The following is a 23,590-nucleotide window of genomic DNA, read 5'->3' as shown; positions in this document are numbered from 1 at the left end:
AATTAAACAGGAACCAGGAAAAGCAGGAGGTTGTTTTTTTGTTCTTGTTGTTTAAATTTTTTTTTTATTGCAGAAAAATACACATCATGTAAAATTTACCACGAGTGACTTTCAGTCCCTTCACAATGTTGTACTGCCATCACGACTGTCTAGTTGCAGATGTTTCATCAGCCCTAAAAGGAAACCCCATAATTGTAATCCCGTAATCACTTCCCCTGCTCCTCTCCCCCAGCTCCTGGCAGCCACTAATCTGCTCTGTGTCTCTGTGGGCTTTCCCTGCTCTGAATATTTCATATAAGTCAAATGGAACCATACAATATGTGGCCTTATTGTGCCTGGCTTCTTTCACTTGGTGTGATGTTTTCAAGGGGCATCTGGTTGTAGCACCTTTCAGCACTTCATTGCTTTTCATGGCTGAATAATATTCCATTATTTGGATATCCGACAGTTTTCCTTCTCTAGTCATCAGTTGATGGACATTTAGATTGTTTCCACTTTTTGGCTGTTGTGAATAGTGAGCAGCTCGCTTTTCTCTTGTGTGGTTTTGTTTTCAGGATAAATGTTACTGAACATAATTTTGTTTGCCTGTTGCACTGTGAGGCCAAACAAACTGAAAATGGCGGAGATGGGAGAAGAGAAAGGTTTATTACAGGGTTGAGCAAAGAGGATGGGGTGGCTCATGCCCAGGAAAACCCCAAACTTCCCCAAGGGTTTCAGAAAAGCATATATTTAAAATTTTTATTTTACTTATTTTTTGAAGGGAGGAGGTAATTAGGTTTGTTTATTTATTTATTTACTTAATTTTTTAAATGGAGGTACTGGGGATTGAACCCAGGACCTCATGCATGCTAGACATGTACTCTACCACTGAGCTATTATGGCCCCCTCTTCTCAGAAAAGCATATTTTAAGTCCAGGTAAGGGAGAGGGGTCGCAGGTAATGTGATCAGCTCTTGTGTGCACAATTCTCTGACCGGTTGATGTGGAGGGAACAGGGCGGTCAACACTGTCAACCCCTAGGCGCCAGAAGGTCCATTGGCCATGGGCTCTTGATCATCAAGTAGTTAATTTCTTCCCTTTGGTGGTGGTTTTCAGCATCTGAAAAACTCAGGAAACATGCATGAGATCCTGTTATCTGAGTACTTCAGAGAGGAGCTACAGCGGAGAATGTGGGGAGGGGTCCATCCTGGGAAGGCCCTGCAGGGTCCTGCTCGGTATGTAGAGAGGAGGGGAAGAGGCCCATGACAGGGCGGTCCTGCTTGGTCCGTGCTGCTTGGTTGCTGTGTAGAACTTGCAAGGAGAGTCTAGGCTGTCTCTAGGGGGCAGGATGATGTCTGGGGGAGAGGCGGACCCAGGCAGGTGACTGGCTTTGCTTATCATCCATAAATCTCTCCTGGAAAATTAAAGATAGTGTGAGATAACTCTGCAAGTGCTGGAATGCCTGCTGGGGAGGCTGGATTCTAGGCAGCCTCGGCGCCTCCAGCAGCAAGAGCATTGCTTCTAAAGGAGGAACCCAAGAATGTGCCCTTCACATGTCATTTTAGTCATCATGTTTCCTTTTAAATTTTTTTAGAGAGGAAGGAGTGTGCAGGAAGGAGGGGAATGAGGGAAACAACATTATTTAGAGCTATTTCAGAAAAGGAGGAAAAAGTCCATGGTGGTGTACCCGTCCTGGTGGAGATTGCATCACTCCTGTGCTGTGTTCATTTTTTTGAAGGCTATTCTTACTTGTGCCTGTTTTTAATACCTGAACAACTGGGAGAGAGAACTTATAATCCTGCAGTCATTTGGCTTGTGTTCTTGGAGAGTATTTTTAAACTATAACTTTCAGAGCCGTCTAATGTCATTTAAAGTGCAAGGAGTGCTTTCAGTATTTTCTCTTAAAGTCCCACTTTTAGCTTTTGAATAATATTTTTACTTCCACTGAAAATACATTTTAAAGGATCTTTTCCTTGATGTTTGTGGGTTTTTTTTTTTTTTTGATCAGTTGTTGCCTTTATTAAAACGAGTGATATTTTCAGTCATGACTCAGGAGTCATCTGCGCTGGAAAGAAAACGAACTGAACTCCAAAGCTTATCAAGCTAAATATCCCCAAGTCAGAAATGGATGTTTATTTTGAATAAATTGTGCGTTTTCCTGGGGCTAAGTTGGCATGAAATCATTTCCTTTAAAGGGCTTTTAATGGATGCACCATACTTGGAATATGTAATGAAAACTCAGTAATTGAGAGGATCTTTAAATGAAGAAGAAATTTGTATTTTTAAATTGAGAAATGGATCTGAAATTGATTAGGGGTCAAAACAGGAACGTCCAATCTAGGTCCTCAGTAAACTGAAAGAGGAAAGACTGTCCTTCTCCACGATCTTGCCCATGTGTGAGCTGTTCAATGAATACATAGGTGATTGAGTTTCTCCTTCCCTAATGGAAGGGGAGAAGTGACCCTGGTTCAAGAATTTGTGCTCTTTGTGTAGGGCACCTGCAAAGTTAGAGATCGACTTGGAAATCTGTCGTTGTTCTTTCTTCAAGGCCTGAAAGTCCTCCAGCAGTGAAATTATACAAGGCTTCCAATAGATGAATTTTCTCCTGCTGTTTAGAATATGGGGCTGATAATTTAATCAGTAGCAGGAAGGTAGTTGGCTAAAATCTTTCCCTCCTGATACTGCTGGCTGATTTCTAGAGTAGAAAAAAGCTTTCCTCTGCTAAAGAAGTGATTCGAGAAGCAGGAGGGGGACAGTGAGAAGTGGATGAGGCTGGATGTTGCCTGAGCTCATTACCTAGACTGCGTGACCTCTTGACTTCAGGTTCTCCTCCTGCCTGTCTCCCCCGTTTCGCCCTTTTGGATTTAATAATGAGGGTAAGAAAAGGGAATTATTTGGTTGATCAAATTCCTAAAGAATGCAGAACGAGAGAGGATGAAGCTACAGGTAATCCAAGCCTCTGAGAAAGAGCTTAATGAAACAGAATCATAGAGGTAATCTGTCCAGCACTCAGATTCCTGGAGAAGGGATTATTTGCTAGGCCTTTTGGTTAAATAGTTCTAGCATCTCATGACCCTCTTACATACAGGAAAGAAACACTTTCTTCTTTTTGGACACCCTCTCCTGCCTGTTACTGTTGAGCTCTGGGACTCCTGAATTGCAGGAGTTATTTCAAGGGATGTGGTGGATACTTCAGTGTGGACCATAGGGGGCTAAACCGTTTTCAGTCACACACTGCTTTCCATCATTTACATTTTGACACTTTTGGAAGATAACTTTATAGTCACTTGATTGGGTCTGGTTTTGTGGTAGGGACCGAGGGGAGGAGTTTTCATCTGGCAGGTCACCTAACATCAAGTCAGTATCACCGGCAGAGCTGTTAACTGATCAGCCCTGAAGTCTGACAGATCCTGGCTCCTTCATGTTACAGGAGGAGAGAATCCAGACAAAATATAAAAGTGGATCTATATAAAGTACTTTTGGTCAAAGAGGCTGTAATACAGTGCTCTCCAGATCCTGTCACATTTTTCTTAATCAGCGGTTCCTGTGAAACCAAACAGAAACAGCATTGATGATGAATGCATGTGGTTCCCTAATTTGCCCCACTTCTTTCTTTATTATGTAAGGATTGATCACAGTCAGGAATTGCTGTGTAACAAACATGCATAAAAAGAAATCTCAGTGGCACACAGCCAGCATTTATTTCTCACTTGTGTGTCTGTAGGTTGGCTGGGGTTCATCTGGTTTGGGCTGGACATTGCTCCAAGTTTTGGGTGCATCCAGACCTGTTCATCAGTCTTTTGGCCTCGTTGGACCAGAGATATCTAAGGCATGTTGTTTTCATGGACTAAGGCTGGAGAAACACCAATCATTCAGGCACATTTCAGGTTTCTGCCTGTTAATACACAGTTGGCCCCAAAGCCAAGAAGAGAGGAATACATCTGGTCACCATGGGCCATGGCAAGGGTGTGGACAACTAACACTACTACAGGGAGTGAAGAATTGGGACTCATAACTTAATCTGCCATTAAATTTTTTATTAGGTCAGAATACTTTTCATACAATTATATTGATCTTTATTCTATGTCTATGTTCAGAGTATTTTTTGATATGTGTGCATATTTTTCAGTTATGGGATATAAGCCTAAAAGTCCAGTCTCCCTATTTATTTTTGAAAATGGCTGCTTTATCTTTTCCTAACCCTCAGTATCTTTTAAGTGCTTCTTGAATTTTGGGCCATAATTATTAGTTTTATCCAACATAAATTTTAAGGCATTTACTTAACACCTTCCCATTCTCCTGCCTTTCAAAACCAGAACAATTTTACCCAGCAGAAATTTCAGGATGTGAAATTATTGGAAAGTTCGACATGATGTCGATGCCACATTTGTGTCTTCATGTAGTCAGAGCTAAAAGGCTTTGTAAAACCTGCTGTTACAGAAGTGAACATATGGTAGACCTTCATATTTATGGGAGGGGCTCATTGTACACATTGAATGGGGAACTTGGAAGACCCAGTTAAGTCCTTTGGCGAAACCATCCATCTCGTTCTGTAGCCAAAATGAATGCAGCTGAGATGAGAGTTATTGTTTCAGGATCATAAATTAAGTGCCCATTGTTGGTAACACACTCATGGTTATTCAGCAGACGTTAACAGAGAGCCAGCTGTGTGCTGGGCTCTGCAAGAGGATGGTGGAAAGCAAGTGTGGATTGTATGAGAAACGTTCCTTCTACTCTACGGAAACCAGTTCTCCCGTTTCCTGTTTGGGAGTTCTTAGCCCTCTGCGCTTTCCCTCCATAAAATATCTGCCCTCTTCGGCCTGACTCTGGAATACTTCACTTGAACTTCTTGTGCTATTTGTAAAGGGATGGAACACTTGACAAATGTCAGCCTTCCGGGCGGTGACTAGAGCAGAGGAGGTGACGGTTTCCATGGTCACCCTCTAGGGCTCTCACAGAGCTGCTGCTTTGGATCCCTGCTTAAACTCTGGGGCCACCGGCCCCGGTGGGTCCTGCGCTTGAGCCAGTGGCTCCGTTCTTCCAACAGTTAGTAAACGCCTGCTGTGTGTCAGGCACCCGCCGGGCAGCTAGCACAGCGCCACGAAGTCTGTCCAGATTTTACTGCATTCCCCTTGGTGTTGGAACAAGGGGTACGGTTCTCAAACATCAGAGAGATAGTTCAGATAAGAGCTGTACATTGCCAGGCAGAGCTGAAGCTGTCAGTTCACCTTTTCAGTCATTCTGAAGAGATTCTGTTGCCATTTGCTCTACATGAAAAGAGAGAGTCATGGGCACCAGACTGAAAATAGCTGTATTACATCATCAGAAAAAGGTTTCATTGGTACATTATGCCTTGAGGGGAGGCAGTCCATGGTTATATTTAGATTGATTCTGTTTTGCTCATAGAAACAGTCATTTTAAGACACAGTAAGAAAAAAGAAAGGGATGGATCCTTGAAGTAGGCCACCAAATTTATTTTGTACACGTTGGTCAATATGATCTTAATTTTTACGTATAGTGAATCCGCACCCTATTTTATTCCTATTTTCCAATCACTTGTTATAATATTATCTCAGTTAAACTATAAAAGCATCTTTGAAGTAACGTGTTGCTTCTAACCGCACACCTCTTTTCAAATGTTGAATGTTTCTTTATTAAGAATATGAATTTCCAGGCTCCTGCAGTGGAAACACAGAGGTACCAAAGGAAATGTCTTTATTTTTTTTTTCCTCTTGGGATTTTAATCATTGACTCGAATAGCTTTGCTTTTTATGACCTGTGAAGACTAGGCTGGTTTAGATTCTCTCGTTGAGGGATGGGGGTTTTTAGCTCACTGCCTGGACGATGCCCAGGAATGCCTCTGGTCCAGTACGCTCCCCCAGTCCCCTGGAGTGACAGTGCTGCAAATGACCAGGAGTAGCATCGTGGACAGGGAGAACCATGAGTGTGGAGGAGCCAAGTTACCGGTCTTTCCCTGGAAGCTTCTGCGGTGACAACAAACAGATACCCCCCCATCCAGCATTCGTGAAGAAGGGATTACTATTTGGACTCAGAGTATCACATGGAAGCTGGAAGAAATGTAAGGAACCAGGAGCTGGAAAATGGCCAGGAACAGAAGAAGCAGCAGGAAGGCACCCCAGGAATCAGGGGGAGCTGATGGGGGGCTTGGAGTACAGTGCGGGGCAGTTGAGGAGGCAGGCGGCTCCTGGGTGATGATGATGGTAACTGCTAAGAACTGTCATCTGTTAGTGCCTAATATTTGCAGGCACTGGGCTAAATGCTTTCACCATTACCTGATTTAGCGTCATGGCAGTTCACGAGGAAGGAAGTGTTAGCCTGGTTTAAAAGGCAAGGACACCACAGCTTGGTTAACTAACTTGACCAAAGTGATGGAGGGCCAAAGATATCCACCCATGCCCGCCTCCCCTGCAAAGCCACTGGCTCTAACTCCACACCTTGCTGCGCCCTATACCAAACAGCTTGTATTTCCTTTCCCAGAACATAGTTTCTTAAACGGTACATGGGCAAATAAAGGTATAGTTAAGAATTTAAAATGTTTCCATCACATGCGAACAATGAAGAAGCAAACAGAATGTTGGTGTCATCGGTGTGCAAGAATTAGAGATGGTCAGGGCTGGTGGGGGGACCTGAGCTGGAGGGAAGGGAGCCCTGCCCATCAGGCAGTGTGGTGGGCGGGCATCTCTAAATATTGGAGAGCTATGCTTTTTGTGACAGGAACATACTACTTTGTGCTTGCTAAAAACTCATTTTCCATAAATTTAAAGCTTGTTTTCATCACAAAAGTGAGACTGCATTTTGGTAAAAATATGTTGATCTATCATATCAGCTAATTTTTTCTTGGCATAGAATTTCTCGTTGCATGTAAAGTCATTAAATCTTAGGAGATAATAATGGCGCCAGTGGAAGGGAGACACCTTGGTCCTTGAACTAGTTCGACTCTTGGGCCTCAGTTTCCTTACTGACTAAACAAAGTAAACAGGCTTCTTTAAAAGCTATGCTAGGGTGAGGGTATAGCTCAGTGACAGAGCACATGCTTAGCATGCACGAGGTCCTGGGTTCAATCCCCAGCACCCCCATTTATATAAATAAATAAATAGATAGATAGATAGATAGATAGATAGATAGATAGATAGATAGATAGATAGATGGATGGATATGTATTTTTTTAAAGCTACGATGATCAAGGCAATGTGGTAAAGAAGTCAGTAGACCAAAGTAGAGAGTCCAGCAGTAGACTCAACATATGTGTGACAACCAGTTTTCGACAAGCAGTTCAGTGGAGAAAAGGTGACTTTTTAACAAATGATGCTGGAAAAGTTGAATATCCATATGCAAAAACCTAGACTTTGATCCATACCTTGTACCACACACAAAAATTAATTTAAAAAGGTGTTAAAACATAGGCCTAAATATAAACCTAAATCTGTAAAACCTCCAGAAGAAAACATAGGCAAAAATTTTCACAACCCCCAGGGTAAAGAAGGATTTTTTTGGATCCAGTACAGCAGGCATGATCCATGAAAGGAAACATGACAAGGTGGACTCCATCAGGATGAAAACCTTGGCTCCTTAGCAGGCACTGCTGAGGGAATGAAAAGTTAGGGAGGCACAGGTTGGGAGAAAGTTTTGCAAATCATATATCTGACCAAAGATTTGTATCCAGAGTACATGAAGAACTAAAGCTGAATATGTAAACAAACAACCCAATAAAAAAAGCCCAAGTGATCTGAACAGATACTTCAACAAAGATAAATACATGAAAAGATGCTCACCATCATTACTCATTAGAACTGCAAATTAAAAGCACAATGACATGCCACCACCCCTCTCTGAATGGCCAAAACTTAAAAAGCCCGACCATACCCAGTGCTGTGAGGATGTGGAGCAGCTGCCATTCTCATATTCTGCAGGTGGCAATGAATGTCAGACTGTACAACCGTTTGCTGAAACAGCCGGGCAGGTTCTTCAAAAGATAAACAAATGCCGACCATGTGATTCAGCCATTCCACTCCGAGGCATTTACCCAAGAAAAGTGAAATGTATCCACACCAAGTCTTGGACGTGATTGTTCATGGCGGCGTTCTTTGTAATAGCCAAAAACTGTCCATTGACAGGTGAAGAGATGAGTAAATGGTGTCTCTCCGTACAGTGAATGCTGCTCTATAGTGGAAAGGAATGAATTAATGGAACAACTTGGATGAATCTCAAACTAATTATATTAAATAAAAGAAGCCAGACTGCGCTCACTTCGGCAGCGTATAGACTGAAAAAAGAAGCCAGACAAAAAAAAAAGGTACATGATTTCATTTGTATGAAGATTTTAAAATGCAAAGTAATCTGAAGTTACAGAAATCTGCAGATCAGTCCTTGCCTTGGAACGGATTAGGGGGGAGCAGGGCAGGGAAGGGCAAGAGGGAGGTGTTAAAAAGGGCATGTGGGAGGAGAAGGGATAAATTTGGAATTTGGGATTAACAGAGACACACTACTATATGTCAAATATGTAAACAACAAGGTCCTACCATATAACACAGGGAACTATATCCAATATCTTATAATAACCTATAGTGGGAAAAAAAAGTTTGAAAAAATATATATATTCTGAAATATATATTGGTGGGCGTTGGGCTGAATCACTCTGCTGTACACCTGAAACATTGTAAATCAATTATACTTCAGTTAAAAAAAAGGGCACCATGAAACTTTGGAAAGGCAATGGAATTGTTTATTGTGTTGATTTTAGTGATGGTTTCGTGGGTGTGTCAAAAGTTATCAAATGGTGCACGTTAAATATGCACAGTGTACTGTGTGTCCTCGGCAATAAAGCTGTTTAAAGGAAAACAAAGCGGGTACGGCAGTCAATACCAGTACATGAATGAGGACAGAAATGGGAGTAGGAGCTGTTCTGTTTAGATGCCAGCAGGAATTTTATAAAACTTTCTAAGGCTAATTCCAGATCTAGCTCTGACACCCTTCCATGTGGCTGAGATGTCCCTTCACTTGTGCTGTGTGGCACGTATTTTTGGTCAAAATGATTAAAGGGTCCTTTGACTTTTGAGAGTAATGTGTTATACATTTAAAAAAGGAAAAGACGCTTTATGGAGGCACAGCACAGAGACCGACAGTGTAGACCTGAGTTCTGAGCTGGTTTGCCAGGGCATGGCTCTTGGCTTTCCTGTTTGCATGTTGTAAAAGCAACCACTGAAGAGGGCTGGGAGGTTGGAGAACAGGTTGTAATGCTGAGAACCCCCCACCCCCAGGCCTGTCTTCTGTCTTTCTAAAGCCCGTTCACCTGCTTCTGTTGTATATAGTTGAGCGAAACAAAAGACACACGTACTTTAGTGCACCTCCCCTCCCCACCCCCAACTGAAAAGCCTCCAGGTAGGAGTCGGGTGGGGTGCCTTTTCCCCCAGTACCATTACTGGTCTGCAGTGAGCAGGGTGGGCAGGTGTTTTGTGGGTGGGCAGCTGTTTTGTAGGTGGGCGTCGGACATGTTCTGCATCTTGTTTCTGCTGGTGGCTTCACGGGGGTAATCACCAGTCGGAACTCACCAGATTGTGTGCTTTAAGCACATGCAGTTTATTTTCTGAAAATGTTATCTCAATAAAGCTGTTATTTTAGAAACTCTATACCTTTCTGCCCTCAGCCCTCAGACCTCAATGGCCCCTGCACACACGTACCCTGTGTTTAAATAAAATAATCACTGCCTCACTGAGTTTTTCTTGAAACAAGAAACCATAGGCATGTAGATTAGCTTTGATTGTGAAACCTGCGTGCTCGAGCTTTACATTTGCGTTTCTAAGGGCAAAATCAAGTGTGAAATCGAGGCAGATTGTTTCAGCTGATGAAATATGAAAGAAAGTCACGATCAGCCCGTGTCTCTTCAAACGTGTGAGCTTGGGGGCAGGGCTGGGAGGAAGGTGGTGTTCGTCCTGGAATCTCTCAAGAGCAGTGACGCCACGGAGAATATACGCACTGTTTACTTGTCACTTGATGGAACTGATGCCTTTGATCCCTTTAGTTGTTCTGAATCATCCCTGTTACACAACTGCTCTGCTCCTTGAGTCCCCCCAAAAGACACATAGGACGTGTTATCCAACCATGAAAAGTGTCCTCTTTCTGTCTCAGGAAGGTCATTTCTCATTGGTTCCGTGGAGCCTGTGTGAGCTGATGAATGTGAGTGCCCAGCACCCATGTGTGTGGGGCACAGGCACCCCGCTATCCCTTTCCTTCCATCCCCCTGTTACATAATCATCAGTTAGTTCCAGATTATTCATTAACCGGCCTAAACCTCTCCCAGATTTGATTTTCCTACAGCCAGAGTGAATCATTCACCGGTTTGTGAATTTCCTAACAGGATCAGAATCAAAGGGTTTCAGCTTCTCAGCGTTTCAGATCCTTTTGGTAATAACTGAATTTGTGGTAGAAGCAAATTCATTCTTTAGCCCTGGCCTGTGTCTGCAGAGATGGGAGCTTCTGCGTGACAGAAATGTTAATTCGGAGTTCCCGAGTCAAGCCTCATCAGTCCCCTCCAACCCATCCCATCTGTACACTTTGTCCTCTCAAGTTTTATGAGTTATTGACTTCACAAATGACTCTGCTCAATAAACAAGCGTAATGAGGCAATTGACTTGTTCTTAAGAAATTAACAAGTGCTTTAAAAGTGTCAGTAGGCTAGAGACTGGTGCCCTAGGAAATAAAACTTATCTTGCTGGTCATTTTTAGTTGGGAGATCCAGGCTGTTCAATTTGGACCCCTAGTTCCCCATCAAAAAGGGTTCCCGTAGGACCAATTTTCATAAATCTGCTCACTGAATGTCTGTATTATCAGCAGCCACATCCTTTGTCCTGACCAAAGAGCAGTCAGGAATACAAAGAAGATAGTCGTAAGGTAAAAAAAAATGATTTGAATGGTCACTTTCCTCGGACAGAATTCTTATCTGTTCATGTAAAAGTGTCACTCACGTTTTCTTCTCAGAGCAAACGTTACTTGGAAAGGTTATTTTAAAACATGTCATTCAATTCAGACATATTTGGTAAGTGGAGAATCTGTACCAGGAATGACTTGATGCTTAGATGTCTGGTGAATACAGTGCTTCTTAAATTGTGACGGTGACTCAAAACACGTTCAAGGCAGGTCAAGGAAGCGGTGGGTGAGGTCTGCCTGCGGTGACAGTGAATGGACTCGGCAGGACATGGTACCAGGACAGGTGGCCCTCCTGAGGGTTGTTGGGAAGGGACTTGGGGGCTTGGGGACAGGCAGTCAGCAGGGGCGGTTGGTCCGGGGCCCCGGCAGGCAGGAGATGAAGCTGGGTGTGCAGGAGGAGGGGCTGGGCTTGACCTTCCCTGTCTGGCTTGCTGAATCCTGGCCCTAGATTATGAAACATGTTCTGGAGATTATTTCCAGCGGGCACACATCCCTTTGGTGACAGCTTATTTCTGGATTCCCGGTGCAAATGCCTGGACTCTGATGACATTCAGGGGAGTGTTTTACAGCCCATCACCTGATTAGTCGCTGAATTCTAAGGACTCTCCCCACTGGCTTTGGGACAGAGCACGTGAGTGCGAGGACAAAATAGCTTGTTTATTTCCTCCAGGTGCCTCCTAATAGACTGTGAGGTCAGGGCCTCCCCCCAGGCTTCGGTGTCCCCTACGGATGTCCCTGGTCGTGTGGAGGGGAAGTGCTGGGCCATCCCCAGGGAAGTGGCCTCTAGAGCAGAGATTTGGTGAGGCTCCTTAAAGGGATATTCTGAACTTTACGTCTGAGGAGATTGTTTCAGTCACATGTGAAAAATCTTATAAAACAAAGTGAGTCTGTAACAGGTTCTTACAATCCTCAGTTTTCCTTTGAAGAGGAGCACTTGCAGTTCCAAAGTGGGCTGGGTGACCTCACGGGCAGGGTGCAGGGCATCTTAGGAGGTCAGAGGTTATGCCTATAGGCAGGTCATCTTGGTTATGACAGACTTGAGTTCAGACCTCTCTCTACCTCACTGTGCTTATCTTTAAAATGGGTATAATGATAGAATCCCCCTAGAGCCCTGGGACGGCTTGGCTCAGATCCAACAGGGAGGTGTGTGGCCGGCTCATCGGAGCTGTCACGGCTGCTGCTGTTAGTGTTTTCTGTGAGGAGTTGAGGAGCCCCTGATCTGAAGCCACCTCCCTGCTCAGAACAGACTCCCTGGGACCCAGGAGCCGTGCTCATCCTCTCGCTGCCCCAAGCGGTCACCTCCTTCATTTTCCCCTGGGGTTGGCAGCTTAGCCTTCAGCATGGAGCGGGGGCTTCTGCTCCCGGCCGTAGTTAAGGACGGCTGGGGTGGGGGATTGAGTTTCCGAATCCTCTCTGAGGTCAGGGCTGCGCTGCAGCTCCGGAAATCTTGCTCGGCCTTGGCCTTGCTCCCCACTCTGTGTTTGACCCCACAGACATTGGTAAAATGAGATGATCCTGAGTTCTTCCCGTGAAGATCCTTGAATAGACTTGAGAGCAGAAGTCTTCTGTATTGTGTGGGTATACTTGAGGAACGAGAATTCCTGCGCTTATCGGCTTGCGTTTCCTCCCAAAGTAGCAGCCCCTGCCTGCAGCCCCGGGGAAGGAATGTCACTCTGTCCTTAGCAGATGAAGGGCCCTGTGGGCGTGAAGTCACCATGCTGCCTGCATCCATCTCCATGCCTCGCACCATCCGTTTCCCTTCAAAGAGCCAAAGCCTTTGGTCTGTGGTCCCAGCCACACACCGTTTGAGACCCACTGCCATGCCCTCTGATTTGCCACTGCAGATGCTGGCCGCTGGCAGCCTGGCTGAGGCCTGGACATCCAGGCAGAATAAGGGAGGCATTCACAGAATGGGCTCCGAGGCTCACTGCCCTGGGGTCTCAACCTAGCTCTCTTAATGGTACCTGGTCCTGGGCAAGTTGAAAAACCTCAAAGCCTCATTTCTTCACTTTTGATATGTGGGGCGAATGAAAGGCTGTTTAATTCAGGGGGTGGCAGTGGGGATTAAAACGCATGGAAGCCCGCCAAGTGCCTGGCCCCTCGGCATGGGCTCCGGAAACCAGTGATTTTCTGGTCTGTACGGCTGTCCCGGGCCGGCAGGTCAGCCTCCGTGAGGGTGGGTGCTCTCGTCTGGAGGGACAAGACAGGCCAGTGGGGTGGGCGGGGACTGGTCAGAGGAAGAGTAGGCAAGAGTCTGGAAGGACAGGCTGAGAATGGACCCTTTGTCATCTTGGCACTCAGAGCTCAGCACAGGAGCGCTTTCTTTTTTTCCGTGAAATTGCTCTCCTCCCTGCGCTGAGGGCTCGTCTAGGGGGACCCTCCAGCAAATCCGTATTTGCAAAACCTTACCCCGGTCTGCCAAAATGCTCTGCCAGAGCAGGAGTCCGAGATGAACTTGGAAGCCCGTTAGTGATAAAACATTCCAACTCTAATTTTACTTTTTAAACCCCCCACGATCTCGGCATCCTTCTGCTTCGGTGCCATTGGCCCCGTGCCTTTGGTTGTACCCCCCAGGTGGGCTGTGGTTTTCCACCCAACCTGCCCTGATGCCTCTGTGCTGTTGGTATTTCCTGTTGGGTGGGCTGAGGGAATAAACATCAGAGTGCTGAGGAAGTGAAATGGGAGACGGGTTTGTCCCCTGTGTGTCTTGGTGGCGCCTGGGGAGAGGAGTTAAAGTGTGATGAAATGCTGGCATGTCCGGGCTCCCAGGGGGGACCAGGTTGGCGACTTGTGCTTTGTGCGGTGATCCTCTTAGGTTGACTTACAATCCTTATAGCTCTCGTTGCCCCTGGGAGTAATTGGATTCCTCGTATTTGAAGACGTAAAGGAGTGAGTTTGGGTCTGGTCAGCACTGTCTGGCTTCTGGGCATTTTGTGAGAGCCCCTCTCTGGGAGTGAACAAGAGGGCTCAAGGATTTCAAGCCCCCCGCCTCCCCCAGGGGAAGAGGCAGGCTTCTTCGTCGGTGAAAGCTGGTCAGAGAGCTGTGATGAGTCCCAGCGTTGGGATGGTCCATTTTGAGAGCAAGAGACATGCAGTGGGTGGGTGTGGGGGTGGGCACAGAGGACATAGAAGGACTCATAAAGCTCTCGCGTGCTTCTGTGCAATTTTAGATCAGCACCTACACGGAGCAGACAGCTCCTCTGTCAACCCCCAAAGCTGCAGCTGCGTGCATCCCAAACCTACAACTCCGGTCCTGTGGGGGTACTCCCTGCACTTGGCACCGCTGAGGTCAGGAGGAGCAGGACTGACGCTGACTGAAAACACACGTGTGGACATCTGAGAGCGAGAAGGGGAAAGAAAGGAAATGCGATGTAGACGGTCTGGTTTAAATTCTCCCTCATTAGGACCCAGCTTCTTGTAGCTCTTAAAAAGTGGCTCTCTTGCAAGTTTGTGTGTGTCTTCACTGGTTTCACATCCAGCTTTTCTACCACCCTGGGAGCTCTGTGAAGCAGAGACCACGTCTCCCTTATCCACCCCTGCACCCCCAGGGCCTAGTGCAGTGCCTGCCACTTCATAAGTGCTCAGTAAAAATGCTCGATGAGTGAATGAGTGACCTGAACCCATCGTTGCCAGGAGAAAGTTGGTAGCAGGAAACATTGCCGTTTGAGGGTTTGGAAGGGATATTTTAGCATCACAGCAGTCCCTGAGTATAATTCAGACGGGGCATCTGCTCTTAGCAAATTAGTAAGATGGTGGTTCTGAGGCTCATGTGAAAAGCGGCCAGTAAACACCCAGCAGAGGAGGGTGAGAACTGGCTGGAAATGCAGTGTGAACGTTACTGTGAGTGTGGAAACACCCCGGGTTCCCCTTCTGATTCATTCACACATTATCACATGGTTGCCTCGGCCCTGATAAGGCTGGCTGAAGTCCGCAGGGCCATCGCTCCTCTCCACCCGCTCTGTGCGTCCGCGCGCTCCGGCGGGTGGGGCAGGTGTGCAGGTCACCGGACGACCTCAGGGAGCATCGCTTCCCAGGGCGTGAGGCCAGTGGGTACCTTGTATCACGTGTCTTAGAACATGTGTAGACAACACGGTTCTCACACGTAATCAAGGTCTCAGCTACTTGGAACACACCCTGATGCTTGGAGTTTGTTACTGTTGTTGGGAAAGCGTTCATTACTGTGAATCAGTCAGTGGGTGTGGAGAAGACGTGTCATTCTTTTTCGCTGCCCAGACCTTTTGAAGGACTTTCCCCTGGAGGAGAATTTTCTGCCTTGTACCTTCATGCAGAGAATTCATGCCTCTATCTTCTTGTTCAGGGGATTTGTAAAAGTTTCTTCAGAAATACGTAAATGATCCAGGTGCACTTTGCAAAAATGTTAAAAACGGCATCTAGGTAATTGCTTTCATCTTTCCCTTTTAGTCTGCATGGAGGCCCAGCACGAGGAAACAAAAAGGGGAAATAAAACAAAAAGGGAAACCTTTGGAACACTAATGAGTGAGATGAATCCCCTGATGTTCTGGAAAACCACATCAGCAGCCTGATACCCACAGACCTGAGTGACAGACACGCTACTGACGTTCAGCGTCACCAGGTCTCCACTGGGTATCAGGACGCACTGCTTGGTCTCAGGGTCTGCCTTCCTGTGTCTGCTTTTAAAAGAAGGTTTCCAAGGCCGAGGAGGACACGGTCCATTCCCTCCATCCCAGCATCCTTCACAGGTCAGCAGGGCCCCGGAAGGGCCGACGGCCCCCTGATGCTGTGCTCAGGATGCCGCTTCCTCTGGTGTAAAGGAACCCTGCAATTGGAGGAGGAGCACGCGGAAACCTTCCCAGTCGGTTTGCTCGCTGCACACGCTGTAAAGGGAAGCCTGGTTCAGAGCTGTCTGCCGCCTAATTTGTTAAAAGAAATCCTGCTTAATGCTTCGGGGACCGCGTATCCCCCCTGCAGCTCTCTCTCGCCACGCCCCCTTCCCGGTCCCCAGCCACAGCACCAGGGGTCGTCTTGCTTCCACCCGCAGTTCTCCCCACTCCCAACCCCAGCCAGGCCTTTAACATCACTGAAACATTTCTTCCCGGGGAAGCCCTGTCTGCTGGCCGCAGACCCCACGCATGCATCCCGTGCTCATGGTGGGCCTCTCGTATCTCTGGTACTTTCCCTGTCATCACCACGCCTCTCACACTGCCTGGTAACTGCTTGTTGAGTCGTCTGTGTTCTCCGCCAGACGTGACCTTGGTGATAACAGAGAGCATGTCTAATCTTTGCCCTCCTGTTGATGTCTGGCCTGCAGTTGCCGTCCATGAACTGTTATTAAATGAATCAGCCATTTAACCAAACTATGAAATTAACAAGCACGTGTGACAAGTCTAGAACTATGCTCTGAGCAGTGGGTGAGTCAACAGAAGAAAAACGTAGCCCTGGCTCAGCCGTTCGCCAGCCCTGTGGCCTTGGGCAAGATGCTTTGCCTTTCAACCTCAGTCTCTTCATCTGCGAAAGGGGTTCGAACAACACCTTCCCCAAGAAGTTTCAAGGATTATGTGAAATAACTAATATAGAGCACTGGGTACCTAGTAAGCACTCCTTGGTGCAGTTATTTTTATCTTTCTTCAAGAGGTGAACTGGCCAGCAGTAATTAAAGATCAAAAATGAAAGAGTAGGAAATCTAAAAAAATTAGTTTCATGTATTCCTTACACTGGTATTCTGCTGACAGAGAAAGGAGAGATCATTGTGATTGGAGAGAGCACCGTGGAAGAGGTAAGATTGAATCTCTGTCTGTCTCTTGTATTTTTTTTTTTAAAACAAACACAGAAGTAGGACAGTCGAAGTGCTTGCCCTGTTCTCAGGGTTTTGCACATGACAACATTCTCGTTTCATCTTATACACTTGATCTAATCCACTTTACAACATTTACATATGCGTTAAGTCTTCACAGCACCTGTTACGAAGTACTGTTATGATGCCCATTTCACAGACGAGGAAACAGGCACAGAGAGGTTAGGTAACTTGCCCGAGCTCACACAGCTGGCGGGTCGAGCCAGTATCAGAACCCACGCAGGCTCTCTGCTGTGGTCTCTTGGCAGAACTGCCCCTGGGAGCCCAGGCCGTGTGCCAGCAGTGAGAGGACAGGACACCAGAGGCGGCCCGTTAGTGGTTTATTGCTTAGGCCAGGAGTTACAATCGCATTGAGAAGTGAATAACATTTGGCAACAGAGGAGAGGATGGCAGCCTGGGTGGGTTTCCTGAAAGTGGACGTGAGATGGAGATGAGCTGCAGCATGTTTGTTTGGATCAACACCTGGAAAGGAGGAAAAGGAGGAGTGAGCAGAGGGGAAGAGGAGCTCCATGCAAGGAGAACGGTATCTGATGATCAGAGACAATGAACCCGACCACGTGCAGGATAACGTGAACGGGAGAGCTTGAGTACGGTCTCCATGAACTTAAGGATACTCAGTGGTTAAATCTCACCCTCTACCCAGTTCCACGGCTTGTGGACTGACAAGATGCACAGTGATGCAATCAATGACATTAAAAAAGAGTAGCTAAGATAGCTGGGCATTCCTTAAGATGTTTGATGTACTCCAAGTTTCTGCTTGCTGTTGAGTAACGCCACCAAACAGTGCTCCCGCCGTCTTCGGTGGGACGGCGATGCTATCAAATCAGATGTGGATCCACCATGAAAAGAGTGTCTCTGGTTTGCTAAATTACTGAATTAACAGCGACTGCTGCTGGTTTGATTTGCATCTGATACGGTAAGAGGCTAATTATATGACAGGGTGACCCACATGGCGGGACAATTTCAGTCATAGCGACACAGTGTTTATCCGGATAGCAAACAGTCAAGCTGCTAATTCAAGATACAATCTTTTCCAGAAACTCAGCCAATGCAATAAAAAAAACAGCCTTCTCCATTCCTCACACAGACTCTCCAGTTCTAGGAAGCATGACAGCTTATTTTCTTGTCAACCACCGATTTAGAATTTATTTACTGATGACCTTTTTCCTTAAGTATTTTTGTAGCAGATAATTTCCATTCAAAAGGATAATCAAGACACCAAAACACAGAATCCCAACTTTGTTTTCATTTTTAGATTTCTAAAGGTAGAATTCCACACTTTTTTTTTTTTTTTGGTGCATTTTCTCTGATTACAAAAGGAACACATTTAGGGGGAAATTTTTGAAAATACTTAAAGTACACAAAAGAAAACAAGGACCTTAGAGATAATCACTGTTAATATGGGGCTCCACTGTTTCTTCCAGATACTTTTCTTTAATCAGTTGCAGGCAGCACACGTTTATAGCTTGTGGTCTGTGTGTGTGTGTCTGCACAAGATACAGAGAGGTTGGCCCGCATTCATTCGTGTACGTGTTGTCTGGGCGGCAGCAGTGGGGTTGATTAACTGTGACAGAGACCATGTGCCCTACAAAGTTGGTGATATTTACTATGGGACCATTTGCAGAAAAGTTTTCCAACCTGTTTTAATATGTCAGGCATCCCAGGCCATTAGATGGTCTTCAAAAATGTGCTTTTAAGGACTGTGTGGAGTTCAGGTGAGAAGACTGAAGTCCTGTGTGGTTTCACCATGTTCCTATTCCACGCATTTAATCCATCAGTAAACACACTGGGCCCCGAATCCAGCATGTGGCCCTGACCTCCCCCCCCCCCATACTCTGTCATCCTCTTGGACCTGGGCCAGATCTTACCCCTAACTGACCCCCAGACCTTCTCCTGACCCTGAAGAGCAGGTCTCCACATAGCGGCCAGAGCTGACTATTTTGGTGACTTACCATTCTCCTTGGAAATCAGTTCGTACCCGACATACATGAACCTCGAATGTATGGTGCCGGCCCTCCTCTCCCTCACCAAGATCCAGGAAAAGCGTTTGGCCACCTTGACTATATAGGCTTCCTGGAATATAAACTTAAAGGGCCCAATTTTCTACTTGTACTAATTGTAACCACTGCAAAATCACTGTTAGCTGATTCAGTTCTGTAGATATACATATAAAATCACATCTTACTTACATATTAGTTTTAAAATACTGCTTCTCCTGGTCTCCCTTTGTGTCAGTTTTATTAAAACTAGGGCCACTTTTTGAGCCTGATGCATTTTCCAGAGCAAGTAATCCTCATTCCTAATTTATGATGGAGGACTTTAATAAAAGCAGAATCACTGGAAGTTGTATCAAGCTATAAACAGCTAATTTAATCAATCTTTTTTCCCCCTCGTTTTATCTCCCCTCCAGTTTTATTGAGATGTAATTCACATATAACATTGTATGAGGTTCAGGTGTATAACTTAATGATCTGATATATATACTGCAAAGAGATAACCACAATGTCTAGTTAACATCCATTACCATACAGAGTTAGATTTTTTTTCTTGTGATGAGAACTTTTAAAATCTACTCTCTTAGCAACTTTCAAATACACAGTACAGTATTATTAACTCGGGTCACCGTGCTGTACCTCACATCCCCAGAACTTACCTTATAACTGGAAGTTTGTACCTTTTGACCACCTTTCCCCAGTCCCCCCCCACGACCTCCACCTCTGGAAAACCACATTGATCAATCTTCATCACACGACTACTGAGTATATTGCTTTTAGAAGAAACTTTTGCAAAGTTTATTTTATAGTAACACAGCCCCTTCAGTAGTGAAGCCACACACCCACGAGTAATTATGAAATCTGTGATAAATGTCCTTCTCTTTAATTAGTCTTGTTTTTATTTTTTTCCTAACCGGTAACCTCTGTGACATCTAAAAGCTTCCCAAACCAGCACTGATGGAAGTCATTTCAGCCGTTCTTCCTATTCAAAATAAAGAAATTGAATGTACAGCTCTGGTATAGGGCAGATTTGGTAAGACCACAAATGCGTGACCACATCTTCTTTTGGAGGGATAATTTCAAGCGAAAGGAAGCAAAGCAGATTTTAAAGGAACGTGCCTGTTTGGAGGGACACGCAGGGCCGAGGGAGGCAGGATCTCAGCCTTGGAAGCCTGTTTCTCAGGCTGACACCACCAAGCGGAGCCTCAGTTTTGCCTGTAGGGTTTGTAACTCTGTGCTGTTAGGAACAGCTGTTTCTCACTGTCAGGGAGACTCTCTGGAATCTTCCATGAACGCAGTGGCACTTTCATGGCAAGAGAAGGGGTCCCATTCATCCTGGAAGACACACATAAACACAGTGTCCCCTCTTGCCTGTCCCTCCGCAGATGGTGTGGAAACACATGTTGTTCCTGGCGTCTTTCATGGCTCCTGACACGGGCCATGTTGAAATTTTTACTGCTTGTAAAATTCAAGACAAGGACATGTCTTAAACCGTCATTGCCCGCTCTGGTTTTCAGTACAACTTAGGATTTCATTGTCATATGAAAAAAATGTAAAGTCAAATTTGATGGAGAAATTCACCTTGGTTATAAATAAGCAGACTGAAAGTAGCGTCTGGCGGCGTGAATCCACTCTGAACACTGGTGATGAGCTGTGTGTGTGACGTTGCCATGGTTTGATGCTAAAAGTGGGTGCAGGTGAAGCAGCCAAGACTCGTTTCCATTTTCAAACCGTGGACTTCCTCTAGACTCAAAATAGGAAAGAAACATGAAACGTTAAGGACGCGTGGCACACGTGGAAGGGAAATCTGAACTTGGTTTCAAACCTGGAAATCTGATCAGAGTGAGGGAAAAAATGGCAGGTTATCGTGCTTTCACAAGAACACACTGGCGGCAGCTCCTGTGGGCAGACAGTTCCTCTCCCAGGACACGCCTCACGGCATCTGGCACCCTGAGGAGGGCCGCACGCAGCGCCCCACCTGGCACACATCCATGGCCTTTGCGCCCAAGTGTCAGCCCACCTCTGGCTTCTGAGTTCAGTCCTGGTGTTGCCCTTTGGTGATGACGCCGGGTGGGAGGGGAGCGAGACGATCTTGGAGGGGACTGGGTGCCCGCTGGTTAACTCCAAGCTCAGCTCTAGAGTGGGAGCCAGGGTTGGGCCAGGTGAGTGGAGTTGTGCCAAGAGAGCAGAGAGGTAGCCTCTCCAGGTCAGGTCTCTTAAAGGGTTGGAGGAGGAGCCCTTGGAGCCAGCAGGGTGAGCAGAGTTGGCGGCTGGAACAATTTGAGCAACAAAATCAATGCTAGAGCCCTGGGTTATAATCCAAACTCTAAGTTCTTATGAGTCCACTTAAGACCTTATTGATATAAGTGACTGAATAAATAAGTCAATGAGGAGAGAGGAGTGACAGATCTTCCTTACAGAAGAATTCTGAATAATATATAGTGTTGCTCCCACATTCAAGGGGCAGAGCTGGGTCCCTGTGTACCACCTCCCTTCCCCCTTGAACATGGGTTGGACTTAGATTTGCCTTCAAAGAGTAGAGTAGGGAAAGGGAGAAACAATAACGTGGCGATAGAAAAACCGAGCAGACACTCTGTTATGCAGGTGAACCTCATCAGCGAGAAGTCCTGTAGACAGCACGGAGCCCCCGACGTGATGAGAAGGGCCGTTCTCCTCTGCGGTCGTTTGACCCAAACCCATAATCTCAATCTAATCATGAGAAAAACATCAGACAAAACCACACTGAGGGACATTCTGCAAAATAACCGATATCTACAAAATGCCCCTCAAAACTGTGAGGTATGGAACCGAGGAAAGAGGGAGCAACTCTCACAGACCAGGGAGATTGAGGACATTTGACGGCTGAGGACATATGACCGTGGTGCCCTGGGTGGGATCCGGGAAGAGAACAGGACGTTTGTGGGAAAACGTACAAATAAAGTCTGGAGTTTAGTTCATAGTAATTTACCAGTGTTGGTTTTTAGTTTTGACCAGTGTGTGGTGGTAACGTATATGCTGTTATGTATGTTATGTTAGCCCAGGGGAGACAAAGTGAGGGTTATCCGGGGGCTCTGTGTGCTGTCCTTGCAACTCTTCTGAAAACCTAAAACCATTCCAGAATAAAAACGTTTATTAAAATAAAACAAGCCTGTTATTCTTATAGGGGAGAGGTGCTGGGTACATAAGGAATTGTGGAGGCAGGAACTCAGAGATAACCCTGTCCCTCTTAATGGCCCAGTTTCTCTTCTTAGGCTCTTTATGGGTCACGTTTTGGATTTGTTTTGCTCTGTTTTTCTAAAGCTCATTGCTTTCTGCTAGTCATTGAAAGAGTTTTACTCAGACCCCGCTAGAAATGAACTCACTCACGGACAGCTTCACATCGCTGCTCGTGTCTTACTTGGAATCTTGAGGTGCCCGAGGGAGAGAAGCCACACAGTTTATTATCTGACGGTCAGACGGTGGTTGGGGCAGTAAGGAGACACTGGTCCACTGGGTCACTGGAGGGCTCTGTCCTACAGGAAAGCCGTGACGAGGTCTCTTAAGTTAAGGCTTCTTTCCCACAGACCAGGATCGGCAGATAACCCAGCGTCTCTTGCAGCAAATGCTCCTGACGGGGCTGGTTCCTCTTCAAAACTGCCTCGAGGCTGCAGGGTATTAGCAGGCCGGGAGCACATTCCCGGAAACCCTGTTCCCTGGAGGGGAGGTCCTCGTAGTGTCCGAGATCTCCCACCCCTCCCCGAGGCCGGGGCAGCAGGGTGAGCGCAGCCAGCCAAGGCCACAAGGGGATCAGATGACGCATGGCGATACAGGACTAGGAAGAGGCATTCTGGTCCCTGGACCCTTACCCTAAAACTAATAATGATTAACTATTTCGGGGTTGTTGAGCTGGAAAGTCTCCATTTCAGTTTGGCTTCTCCACAAAACACTGGGTAAATGGATAGCCAAGAAGCATCTTATCAGGTGCTATTTAAGGAATGAAAAGATACTTTTTAACACAGACATAAGCAACATGTGATAAGGAAGATTAACATATAACAAAAGTATTACATAATCCGCAGGTAAACCTAGGCTAAGGTTGCCCTCTGTTTTGCCCTGTATTTTTAAGTGAAAGAGATAAGGTTCGGTTTGAGCTGCCTGCCGCTCTTGTTTGAGTCCCTCCGGTCTTTGCCGTCCACAAAGACCTCTGTCTCCACGATCCGTGGCCTTAGAAATTTTCCATTTCCTTATGTTTACTGAGAGCAGTGAGATCGGCCCGACTTCTTCCTCTGCTGCGGCCATTTGTTCTCACTTTCTTGGAACCACAGATTCTCTGTCAAGGACCTCCACCCCTGAAATACACAGGGAGCCTTAGAAGAGAGCTTTAAATCAAGCAAGCAAGCAAGATTGTTCAGAAACAGGATTATCATTGTTCAGGATTATTCTGTGGAGGGAAGCGTGACGTTTGGCACCTTGGGAATTTGATGTCTACCAGTGTCTATACTCTTGCTGGACTTTTATAGATTTTTGGGGGAAGGTGGGTGGTGAGAGGGGGTTAGGAAGGATGAGAGGGAGAAGAGGTAAAAAGAGAGAGAGAAATCCCCTTGATATGGAGGCATGTCAACAGCGTTTTGAGGAGAGAAGGCATGAGGGCCGGTGGGAGTGAGACCGGTCACCAGTGACAACAGGCCCTCGGACATGGGTCTCAGACAAGTCTGTAGAGACCCTGTGCAGTGCAGTGAAATGGGTCTCAGTGGATGCAAGACACACAGACCAAGCCAGTGACGTCGGGTGATGTGACTCCTGAGGTCCGAACACCTGGCTTGTTTCACGGAGCCCTTTCCTCCTCGCTTCCTTAAGCCGTT

At 46.1% G+C, this 23,590-nt stretch overlaps 1 protein-coding gene and 2 long non-coding RNA genes across 4 annotated transcripts in view; 2 read left to right on the top strand and 1 right to left on the bottom strand.

Moving 5' to 3' along the window:
* Positions 1–23,590, top strand: part of RETREG1 (reticulophagy regulator 1) — a 121,843-nt gene that overhangs the window by 55,402 nt on the left and 42,851 nt on the right. The window lies entirely within an intron of this gene.
* Positions 8,166–20,292, top strand: LOC116660554. The gene is made up of 3 exons (XR_004316153.1): positions 8,166–8,292; positions 15,345–16,677; positions 19,689–20,292. It is a non-coding gene; the product is annotated as an uncharacterized LOC116660554 (long non-coding RNA).
* Positions 19,516–22,565, bottom strand: LOC106730594. 2 transcript variants are annotated; one of them, XR_004316144.1, is made up of 2 exons: positions 22,112–22,565; positions 19,516–20,497 (listed from the first exon to the last, which is right to left on the bottom strand). It is a non-coding gene; the product is annotated as an uncharacterized LOC106730594 (long non-coding RNA). The 2 variants fall into 2 exon arrangements; XR_004316141.1 differs by having other exon boundaries at positions 19,516–20,492.

This window comes from Camelus ferus, chromosome 3, assembly GCF_009834535.1.
Source record: "Camelus ferus isolate YT-003-E chromosome 3, BCGSAC_Cfer_1.0, whole genome shotgun sequence".
In the NCBI taxonomy this organism is placed as follows: Eukaryota; Metazoa; Chordata; class Mammalia; order Artiodactyla; family Camelidae; genus Camelus; species Camelus ferus.
The sequence above is the reverse complement of the archived record's forward strand: the minus strand, read 5'-3'. Positions and strand labels throughout refer to the sequence as shown.